The sequence below is a fragment of the Giraffa tippelskirchi genome, chromosome 4, assembly GCF_054371585.1.
Source record: "Giraffa tippelskirchi isolate mGirTip1 chromosome 4, T2T-mGirTip1v1.2.pri, whole genome shotgun sequence".
Taxonomy (NCBI): Eukaryota; Metazoa; Chordata; class Mammalia; order Artiodactyla; family Giraffidae; genus Giraffa; species Giraffa tippelskirchi.
In genome coordinates, this window is record NC_137278.1 from 59,024,499 (window position 1) to 59,036,731 (window position 12,233).

Here is a 12,233-nt window from a genome sequence, read left to right on the forward strand (position 1 = left end):
CTGTGTTTGCATGACCGCAATTTGATGATTTTACACAAAGCTCATTGTGGTGAACCTTTACTGATACTGGTTTTTACCTCAAAAATATGACCTCAAACTTTGGTTTTTTCCATTTTACTGATGAGGAAATTAAGGCACAGCACCCAAAGGGGGACAATGAAACTAAGGTGAGAACTTCAGGCCCCTATGATTTTACTTCTAAATGATGTAGGTAAGATACTGCACTATGCTTGCAATGAAATAGGTCCAGACATGTCCTCGCTCAAAATCATCTGGCCTCTGTAGCCTATTTACCAATGTGGTTCAATTTATCTGCCATTTCCTGGAGACTACCTGCCTTCACAAAGAATTTTCCTTGACACCAGAGGCATGTTACACTCACTCCTAACCTGGAGAATATTTTATTTTATTATTTATTTTGGGGGAGTATAGGGTACTTTTATTGATGATACACAACAAGGCAGGGCTGCCTAAGCCCCTCCCCTTCCTCAGGGCCTTGGGGATGGAAACCGAGTAGAGGTCAGGAGATTCTTAGTGTGGTGGAGGATCGAGGTGGGGCAAGGACTCCCCAGCCAGCTGAGGAACTCTCTCTTCCTCTCGTGCTCCTGCTGGGACTGGAGGTCCAGGGACCTTACTCCTTGGAGACCATGTGGACCATGAGGTCCACCACCCTGTTGCTGTAGCCGAATTCATTGTCGTACCAGGAAATGAGCTTGACAAAGTGGTCGTTGAGGGCAATGCCAGCCCCAGCATCGAAGGTAGAAGAGTGAGTGTCACTGTTGAAGTCGCAAGAGACAACCTGGTCCTCGGTGTAGCCTAGAATGCCCTTGAGAGGGCCCTCTGATGCCTGCTTCACCACCTTATTGATCTCATCATACTTGGCAGGTTTTTCCAGGTGGCAAGTCAGATCCACAACAGACACATAAAAGGTGGGGACATGGAAGGCCATGCCAGTGAGCTTCCCATTGAGCTCAGGGATGACCTTGCGCATGGCCTTGGCAGCACCAGTAGAAGCAGGGATGATGTTTTGGGCAGCCCTTTGGCCATCAGGCCACAGCTTCCCCAGGGGGCCATCCACAGTCTTCTGGGTGGCAGTGATGGTGTGGACGGTGGTCATGAGTCCCTCCACAATGCCGAAGTGGTCATGGATGACCTTGGCCGGGGGACCAAGCAGTTGGTGGTGCAGAAGGCGTTGCTGACAATCTTGAGGGTGTTGTTATACTTCTCCTACTTCACGCCCCTCACAAACATGAGGGCATCGGCAGAAGGCACAGAGATGATGACCCTCTTGGCGCCACCCTTCAAGTGAGCCCCAGCCTTCTCCATGGTGGTGAAGACCCCAGTGGACTCCACCACGTACTCAGCACCAGCATCACCCTACTTGATGTTGGCAGGACCTCACTCCTGGGAGATGGTGATGGCCTTTCCATTGATGATGAACTTCCCGTTCTCCGCCTTGACTGTGCCGTGAAACTTGCCATGGATGGAATCATACTGGAACATGTAGACCATGTAGTGAAGGTCAATGAAGGGGTCATTGATGATGACGATGTCCACTCTGCCAGAATTAAAAGCAGCCCTGGTGACCAGATGCCTGATGCGGCCGATTTCGTTCACTCCAACCTTCACCATCTTGTCTCAGGGATGCAGCTGGCACAGCACAGAAGTTGTGGCTATCTGTCGAATGGGCAGGAGCAGAGAGCTGGAGAATATTTTAAAATTGCAAGCTGGACTCCAAACCAATTGAATCAGAATCTCTAGGGATGAAGCCCATTTTTTTAACCTCTGCAGGTAATTAAAATGTACAGTCAGGATTAAGAAGCACTTCTGTAGGGAAGGCAGAGACAAAGCTTAGGTCCTAATAGATGAGGCAAACAGTAAGGTGTTCTGTTTAGTAATGGATGATCACCAGAAGTCATTAAGAAAGGAAAAATGTCAAAATCTCTCTCTTGACTGAAGCATGTTAAGATAACACCAAACTAACAAAAATCCCTGGACTTATCTCAGTCTTGAGCAGGTGAGGTCATCAACACATGCTGAAGAGTAAGAAATCTTATTCTGTCCTAAGAAAGTACAAATGATTGAAGCCAGAATTCTTGTCCTTTCTCTTATGACACTGCTATTTACAAGAGGCATTCATACATCAAGCACTTATAATTTCAGAAGTAGTAAATGATCTCTAAGAGTCAGAGCAAGACAGTAATGTAAACATGTAAAGGAAAGACAAAAGAAATTGCCTCATAACTTTTGTTGTTCAGTCACTCAGTCCTGTCCAACTCTTTGCAACCCCGTGGACTGCTGCACTCCAGGCTTCCCTGTTCTTCACCATCTCCCGGAGCTTGCTCAAACTCATGTCCATTGCATCAGTGATGCCATCCAACCATCTCGTCCCCTGTCGTCCTCATGACCTTGTGAGAGGCTAATGGATGTGCAGACAGACATCAATGTGTCACCATTAATGATGTCACATTAGGAAAATCAGGAAGCTGAGAATTTTTTTAAATGTTCTACCCTATAGTCTTTTCATATTTATTAATCTTAACAAAAGTAAGATTATTGTTTAAATAATCTTAATATTGAATATTGTTTAAAATATTATTTAAAATAATACAGGATGCAAGACAATTTCTTTCTCTTTGTTTCTTGCTTCCTTTTTTTCTTCTTTTTTTAAAAATCCACCTTTTCACTCTTACCTTTACATTCCCTGGAAAACTAATAAAATTTCTGTTAAGGCTCATGGATAGTCATTAACCAGGTGACATTTAAATTCACCTCATAACTTCCCACTGAAACGATGCTAGTCATATGATAGATATTTAGGTTGGTACAAAAATAATTGTGGATTTGCATTGTTGAAATTTGCTGTTTGATATTGGGTTACATTCTTAAATAAATGTGGTTATATTATACATCATTTTAATGTGCATTTCTCATTTTATGTATTTTTGCTAGTGACTTATTACTTGCTTACTACTTATTACTTGCTGTTTATTTTACATTTATTTTAGATTAGGGAAATGATGTTAGACAAAAAAGCAAATTTGAGAGATTTTCTTACTTGAGTTCAAAATGGATCTTAAAGAAGAAGAGACAACTCACAATATCAATAATACATTTGGCCCAGGAACTGCTAACAAACATATACTGCAGTGATGGTTCAAGAAGTTTTCAAAGGAGACAAGAGCCTTGAAGATATGGAGCATAGTGGCTGGCCATTGGAAGTTGACAATGACCAATTGAGAAGATTATTGAAGCTGATCCTCTTACGAGAAGTTGCCAAAGAACTCAATGTCTTCACTTCTGTGGTTGTTCAGCATTTGAACCAAATTGGAAAGGTGAAAAAGCTCGTTAAGTGGGTACCTTATGAGCTGGCTGAAAATCAAAAAAATCGTTGTTTTGAAGTGTCATCTTTTCTTATTCTATGCAATGAGAACAAACCATTTCTCCATCAGATTATGACGTGCGATGAAAAGGGGATTTTATATGACAACTGGTGACAACCAGCTCAGTGGTTGGACTGAAAAGAAGCTTCAGAGCACTTCCCACAGCCAAACTTGCACCCAAAAAAGGCCATGGTCACTGTTTGGTGGTCTGCTGCCCGTTTGATCCACTACAGCTTTCTGAATCCCAGCAAAACCATTACATCTGAGAAGTACGCTCAGCAAATTGATGAGATGCACTGAAAACTGCAATGCCTGCAGCCATCATGGGTCAACAGAATGGCCCCAATTCTTCTCATGACAACACCCGACCACATGTCACACAACCAGCACTTCAAAAGTTGAATGCATTGGGCTACAACGTTTTACCTCATCCGGTATATTCACCTGACCTCTCACCAACCAACTACCAGTTCTTCAACATCTTGATATCTTTTAGCAAGGAAGACACATCCACAACCAACAGCATGCAGAAAATGCTTTCCAAGAGTTCATCAAATCCTGAGGTATGGATTTTTATGCTACAGGAATAAACAGACTTATTTCTTATTGGCAAAAATGTGGTGATTGTAATGGTTCCTGTTTTGTTTAATAAAGATGTGTTTGAGCCTAGTTATAATGATTTAAAATTCATGGTCTGAAACCGAAATTACTTTATCACCAACCTTAATAGTGTTAGTTGCTAATACCTCTTAGACACCAAAGGTTGAAGAATTCAGCACCAAACACAGCCAGACCTTTCATCAACTTTTTCACCTTTGATCAACAAGTAAGTCAATATTGACAGTTATGCCCTCCCTAGTTTCCAGAGACAGATAACCAGATTAATGGTCCCTGGTCTTTTCTTCATTTTCAGAAAGTGAAGCTTTACCTGTACAGAGAAATATAAGGGGATGCTGGATGCACTAGTCAAAAAAATTTCATAAAACTGAAAAGCATAGAGAACTTAAGCCACACAGCTAAGGGCCAACCCCCCCAACTGGCCTCCCAATGTTCTAATTATTTCCTCCATCTTTCTTAAAATGTTATGCACTTAAAATAGACGAACTAATGGGGAACAAGCATCCACTAAGGATGTCTTTTTTCTATTGCAAAGTGGAAGCTTACCTCTCATTGAATTATTTCCCCATGGGTCCAGTCTGAAGAGCAGAAATCTATGTCCTCTGGGCTCAAGCACCGTATCTTGCTTGAGGTAACAGAGTAGAAATCAAAATATTCCTCTAGCCAGTTTCTGCTGCCCAATACAATATTACTTCTGATTACTGATGGGTTTTAAATCAAAACATATTCACCAGTGAAACTATAAATATAGCTGAGTATAAATTTTGCTTCTCTTTTATTCCCTCTATTTTCCATGGGGAAATTCTCATCCTTTGGCTGAGACCTTTACTTTTTTATCAAAGCTAGCAGGCTAAATAAGCATGAACAGAATTTTAATAAAGGTTTCATACAAAACACTCTCTTTCTAATGAACAGGAAGTCACTGTACAACTGCGAGGTTTTAATTATCAGAAATGAGACAATGGAAACAGGAAGCATGCCTAGTAAAATTTCTAGTAGTTGTGCTTTAAGAAAGTGCAAGTTATACCTCTATCCACAACATATATGACCCTAAATGTTGTCTATAACATAAATGTCTTTCTTATATTGACATGTCATTGACATTTCAATTTTGAGACATTCTGCTACACTTAATTTTATTCCCACAATCTGTTTAAAAAAAAATGCACTTCATATGTAGCAAACTACTAAAAGTCATTTTTAGAGGAATAAAAAACAGTAGAGTTAAAATAAAGTATAAAATTTTAATTACAGTAGCTCAACATAATAACATAACTGAACTAAACTCTGAGCTCTATTTCAGTACTCCTTTACAAGACAGTCTGCAACTCTTCCAAATTCCTCAAAGACTTGTATCCTGTAACTCTGTGAAAGGTGTGAGATTGATAAATTGAGTGATTTGGTCTGAAAGATAAACAGGCAAACACAGAACATATGACAGAACATACCAAATTATTCATTTCTTTGAAGAGTGTGCACTAACCAGAACAGATGGTTGAGGTGACCCTAAACTTCTCAAAACCCTCAAAACCCTACAGTGCATTCATTAATCAGTTCTCTGATTCATTAATTTCATAGTAGCAAGTTCTGGAACATGGTGTCCTTATGCACAGGTGTGCCAAATCTAATCAAACCAAATGGATGGCACTCTGTTCATTGCCCCAGTGCCCAAACTGGAGTGATTTCCATTTCTAAATTGATGTCTGCATCTAGCAAACAGCCTCCTATGTGTGGACACAGCTAATGGAGTTGGGGATCTACTTTAGGTTGCAAAAAGAGTCTAAGATTATGGCCCAAACAAAAGAGATAATAAATGAAAAACAGATTCATTTGCTTCAACAAAAGGTCCATACTTGGAACCCTATAAATTAGTGTGTAATCTCTATGCCCTTGGGCATATGGGAAGTTTGGTTGGTCAGTGGAATCTTCTTCATGTTTTAAGCCCATGCTTTCCAGACCTTTCTTTCTAATACTTTCTTCCCTCTCTTATCTTTGATCCTCTCAATGCCTCCTTCCTAAATCTTGAACATGCCTGAGTCCTCATCAATTGAAACACATAAATAAATTACCCACATATGTATATTTTTCCATATCTTTATTTCTCCTCCAAATTTCTCAAACAAATGGGTGTATTTACTATCACTTTCTCAAACTCCATTCAGTCATCAGCTCACTGTTGCCTGTTTTCTGGCCTCAACATACCATTGGAATTGCCCTCATTAAAGTCAATAATAGCCTCCAAATTTCAAAATACATTGGTTGTCCCTGAGCTCCTGTTGGTATGTCTCTGCGGTATTGTCCACCGTTGGCCATTTTCTTCTTCACAAACTATCCTCCCTTCACTTCTGCACTTTCCCATCTCCTAGATTCCTTCCTACCTTTGTGGTCATACCTCCTTTGTGACCTTCCTTAACTGGCTTTGATTCATGATAAATGCATCTGTTCATGTTACTAAAATCCTCTGGGGGTTTTCCACCTCCTACAGAATAAAGTCTAGACTTCTTAGCATGGAATTCAAAGCTTTTCAGGGTCAGCCCCCACGCAGCCTATAACAACCTGCAATGCTTCAGCTATATGAACCTCTTTGTGCTGCACACGGGCTCAGTTGCTTCAGTTGTGTCTGACTCTTTGTGACCTCATGGATTGTAGCCCACCAGGCTCCTCTGTCCATGGGGATTCTCCAGGCAAGAATACTGGAGTGGGTTGCCATGCCCTCCTCCAGGGAATCTTCCTGACCCAGGGGTAGCACCCATGCCCCCTGAGTCTCCGACACTGGCAGGCAGGTTCTTTACCACTAGTACCACCTGGGAAACCCAGGTGAACCTCTTTACCATCTCCCAAATATCATGCTATTTCACACTTCTATACCTTTGTAAAAAATGTCCTTTGCTCCACCGCCATCCTCCACTGAGGAATTCCAGCTCATCTTTTGAGACTCAGGAAAAAGGTGGGGAATTCTGGAAAGGCTTCCCTGCCCTCAAATAGAGGCAGCACTCCCTCCTGGATCCCTGGCATCTGTGACGTCTTCACTGTGAACTCTGCAATTTGTTTCCTCACCTGTGAAGGCAGTAAGTGCTGTTCATCTCTTTGTATCCAGAGTTTGCACAGTGCCTAGCACCTAGTAGGTGCTACCACATGAGTAAGATGCAAGAGCCATCACACTTCTTTTATTTCTCTAAAGTGAATTTAATTCGCTTTGAGCTCTTTACTCCCTCCATAGGGAAATTTAAACTCAGTCATTATTAGGCTCTTCCCAAGGTCAGGGGTAGGTCCCTGATGATTTGTACCATACAGAGCATGTAAGGAGGGCCCTCCTGTCTACATTCATTACTATATCCAAGCTTATTTTCTAAGTCTACATGTAACTTCTGAGGCCTGTGATTCTCAAGGCCACAGCCTGTAATATTTGTTTGTTTTTACTCTCTCTCTTTCCCCTCCTGCCTTTCAGCAGTCCTTGCGATGGGTGCTGTAGGAGAGCAGGATCCAAGCATTTACATTTCATGAACACACTCAGAAATCTCGTTCTCTCTTTCCTTTTTGGGGAATTCCTTGACCTCCAGTCTGGATGTGTATGCTCAGAAACCCAAAATTGCTCTCTAAGTGGAAAGATATTTCCACTTAGCAGCCCTCCTCACTTAGCCTAAACCTCCTTATTCCTTCCCTGGGGATGAAGCCCTAAAATCTCTGGGATCTTCTCATCTGTGGCACAGGGACACCACCCCCATGGTTGAGTTAATTAAAGCTGCTGACTTGGATTGCTGACATGGGCATTTGCAGCAGCTGCGTTAACCCGCTTTCTCTCATGGTTGATTTTAATCTCTTTAAATTTTGCACAGCCAGTGAGAAAACTGAAAGCATTAATTGAGAGGGTGTGGGAGATAGAAGTTGCAGGTCACAAGCTGAGTGGTATCTCAATCCTCTGGGACGAAGCAAATTCATACATAATCCTTTCAGGAAAACAACTATTACTGGAGAGGAGAAAGCTGTCAATGTAACTGTGTTCCAAGAATAAACAGCACGTTTTCCCTCAGTGTTTGCTTTTCTCTCTTTGATCCCCTTGAAGCCCTCTGGAAATGCCTACCCAGCAATTTTTCTCCCCTCTGAGGCTGGAGAGAAGGAGCCACAAGCACTCTCTTGAGATTCTTCAAATGGAGACATAAATAGGGGCTCCCCAGCAATGCTGGAGTCATGAGGCTTGAGGAAGACTAGGAGTCAAACATATTAGTGAAGTTTAATCACTACAGATGTGCTCCAGTGTTTCCAAACATATTAGTGAAGTTTAATCACTACAGATGTGCTCCAGTGTTTCCAAAAGTGCTGTCCCGAGGCCCAGAAGCTGTTTAAAAGGAGTAATAATGGAAAGGGTCTAGGACCAAGTCCACTGACAGTCATGGGAGTTTGAAAACAAAAAGAAAAAGCAGATCTCAAGTGGGTTAATGTTTAGCTTTAGTCCTGAGCACTAGTAAATGTCTGCATGCAGACAAGCTGACTAGAGTACGCCCTCACCGTAAGTTCATGGTTCAAATACTCTAGAAACCTCAGTCCCTAGTTACGTAGTTTTCCCCTATTTTTCCATACACCTTCATTTCAAGGAAGTTGTAGGCAGGATGATACCAATGAAAGATAAAGACCTTGGCCTCAAACAGATTTACATTCAGTTCTGGTTTTTCCACTTACCAGTTGTGAAATAAAACGAATTAAGTACTGATTTCCTTGTCTGTTAGAGGGGAATAAAAATACTCATTTTATAGAATGGCCATCAAGAATATATGAAATGATACGTATAAACAAAGCATTGTGCTTGGCTCTGTGTTTAACAAATATCAAGTCCCTTCCCACAATGTGTGTGAGTCACTCTGCCATGTCCAACTCTTTGTGACCTCATGGTCTGTAGCCCGCCAGGCTCCTCTGTCCATGGAACTCTCCAGGCAAGAATACTGGAGTGGGGTGCCATGCTGTTCTGCAGGGGATCTTCCCAACCCAGGGATTGAACCCAGGTTTCTTGCATTGGCAGGTGGATTCTTTACCATCTGAGCCACCAGAGAAGGTCCCACAATACAGCACTCAAGTTAGAAAATACTTACTAAGCACTGATCAATGCTGAAAGCCATGACATATAAATCCCATTCAGTGAGAAGTAAGTGAAAGTTGCTCAATCATGTCTGACTCTTTGCGACCCCATGGAATATACAGTCCATGGAATTCTCCAGGCCAGAATACTGGAATGGGTAGCCATTCCCTCTCCAAAGGATCTTCCCAACCCAGGGGTCGAACCCAGATCTCCCACATTGCAGGTGGATTCTTTACCAGCTGAGCCACAAGGAAAGCCCATTCAATGAGACACTACATATAAAATGAGTATTCAGATCTGGAAAGTATCAAGTAACAGGTAAGTGTACACTCAGCATTCCCTATCCACAGGTTCTATGTCTGTGGATTCAACCAACTGCAGATTGAAAATACTATAAAAAAAAAAATTCAGAAATTTCAAAAAAACAAAACTTGAATTTGCTGCACATTCCAGCAAACATTTACTTAGCATTTTTATTGTATTAGGTATTATAAGCAATCTAGAGATAAAGTACACAGGAGACTATGCAATGATCATATGCAAATACTATACCTTTTTATATAAGGGACATATATCTGAATATTTTGATATCTGTGAGGTGTTCTGAAACCAATCACTGGCAAATACCAATGGATGACTGTATTGTCATGAAACTTCACAGGAGACACTGATCAATGGCCAATTCTGACTGTCTAGAATCCCCCAGAGGGTAGAGGTATCTGAGAGCAAAATTTACGAAGAGGGATAGGTTTGCTTTAGACAGAGAGGTGAGAAAGAACCAGACATATTTTGGAAATGCTAATAGACTTACTTTGCTTCATAGGATCTTCTTGAGTGATTTGGGAGATATATGAAATGGAAATTGGGGAATATGATGGCTTAAATGAAAGTGAAAGTGAAGTCTTTCAGTCGTGTCCGGCTCTTTGCGACCCCGTGGGCTGTAGCCTACCAGGCTCCTCGGTCCATGGGATTCTCCAGACAAGAATACTGGAGTAGGTTGCCATTTCCTTCTCCAGGGGATCTTCCCAACCCAGGGATCGAACTGAGGTCTCCCGCCTTGCAGGCAGACGCTTTACCCTCTGAGCCACCAGGGAAGCCTTAAAGGTGATGGCAAGTTCGTTGTCAATTACCCTATCTAGAGGTAGATTTTGCTACTCCTAATTTTGAGTCTGGACTGGTACTATGACTGATTAACAAATAGAATGTAGCAGAATAATGCCATGCCAGTTCTGGGCCTAACAAATAGAATGTAGCAGAAATAATGCCATGCCAGTTCTGGGCCTAACTTTTATGAGAATAAGTAACTTTCACTTTCTGCTTCATGGATCACAGCATTGTCATGGCAAAGGAGCTTGTGTAACTCGATGAAGCTATGAGCCATGCCATGCAAGGCCACCCAAAACAACGGGTCATAGTGGAGAGTTCTGACAAAATGTGGTCTACTGAAGGAGGGAATGGCAACCACTCCTGTATTCTTGCCCTGAGAATCCCATGAACAGTATGAAAAGGCAAAAAGATATGACACCAGAAGATGAGCCCCTCAGGATGGAAGGTGTCCAGTATGCCACTGGGGAAGACTGGAGGGCAGTTACCAACAGCTCCACAAAGAATGAAGTGACTGGGCCAAAGTGGAAATGACACACAGTTGTGAATGTGTCAGCTGACAAAAGTGAAGTCCAATGCTAAAGAACAGTATTGCACAGAAATCTGAAACCTTAGGTCCATGAAGCAGGGTAAATTGGACCTGGTCAAGCAGGAGATGATAAGAGTGAACCTCAACATCTTAGGAATCAGTAAACTAAAATGGACGGGAATGGGAGAATTTAATTCAGGTGACCATTATATTTACTACGGCAAGAATCCCTTAGAAGAAATGGTGTAGCTCTCACAGTCAACAAGAGAGTCTGAAATGCAGTACTTGGGTGCAATCTCAAAGAAACGACTGAATAATATCGGTTCGTTTCCAAGGCAAACCATTCAATACCACAGTAATCCAAGTCTCTGCCTCAACCACTGATGCTGAAGAAACCGAAGTTGAACAGTTCTATGAAGACCTATAAGCCCCTCCAGAACTAACAACAAAAAAAGATATCCTTTTCATCATAGGGGATTGGAATGCCAAAGTAGGAAGTTAAGAGATACCTGGAGTAACAAGCAAGTTTGGCCTTGAGTACAAAATGAAACAGGGCAAAGGCTAACAGAGTTTTGTCAAGAGAAGACATTGGTGATAGCAAACACCCTTTTCCAGCAACACAAGAGATGACTCTATACACGATCATCATCATATGGTAATACAGAAACCAGACTGATTATATTCTTTGCAGACAAAGATGGAGAAGCTCTCTACAGTCAGCAAAAGTGAGACCTGGAGCTGACTATTGCTCATATCATCAGCTCCTTATTGCCAAATTCAGGCTTAAATTGAAGAAAGTAGGGAAGACCACTAGGCCATGCAGGTCTGCCCTAAATCAAATCCCTTATGATTATACAGTAGAAGTGACAAACAGATTCAAGGAATTAGATCTGGTATATAGAGTGCCTGAAGAACTATAGGCAGAGGTTCTAACATTGCACAGGAGGCAGAGACTAAAACCATCCCAAAGAAAAAGAAATCCAAGAAGATAAAGTGGTTGTCTGAGGAAGATTTACAAATAGCTGAGGAAAGAAGAGAAGTAAAAAGCGAGGGAGAAAGTGAAAGATATATCCAACTGAATGCAGAGATCCAGAGAATAGCAAGGAGAAATAAGGCCTTCTTCAATGAACAATGCAAAGTAGAGGAAAACAATAGAATGGTAAAGACAGAGATCTCGCTTCAGGAAAATTGGAGCTATCAGGGTAACATTTCATGCAAGGATGGACACTATAAAGGATAGAAATTGTAAGGCTCTAACAGAAGCAGAAGAGATTAAGAAGAGGTTGCAAGAATACACAGATGAACTATACAAAAAAAGTCTTAGTGACCCAGATAACCATGATGGTGTGGTCACTCATTTAGTGAATGGAGTGTGAAATCAAGTAGGCATTAAGAAGCATAACTAAAACAAAGCTAGTGCATGTGATGGAATTCCAGCTGAGCTATTTCAACTCCTAAAAGATGATGCTGTTAAAGTGCTGTACTCAATATGCCAGCAAATTTGAAAAACTCAGCAGTGGCCATAGCA

At 41.6% G+C, this 12,233-nt stretch overlaps 1 pseudogene across 1 annotated transcript; it reads right to left on the bottom strand.

Annotated features, from left to right (window-relative positions):
- Window positions 1–405: 405 nt before the first annotated feature.
- On the bottom strand, window positions 406–1,697 carry LOC145546371 (glyceraldehyde-3-phosphate dehydrogenase pseudogene; annotated as a pseudogene). Its single transcript, XR_014082800.1, has one exon. The product of XR_014082800.1 is annotated as a glyceraldehyde-3-phosphate dehydrogenase pseudogene (transcript).
- Between the last annotated feature and the right edge of the window lie 10,536 nt (window positions 1,698–12,233).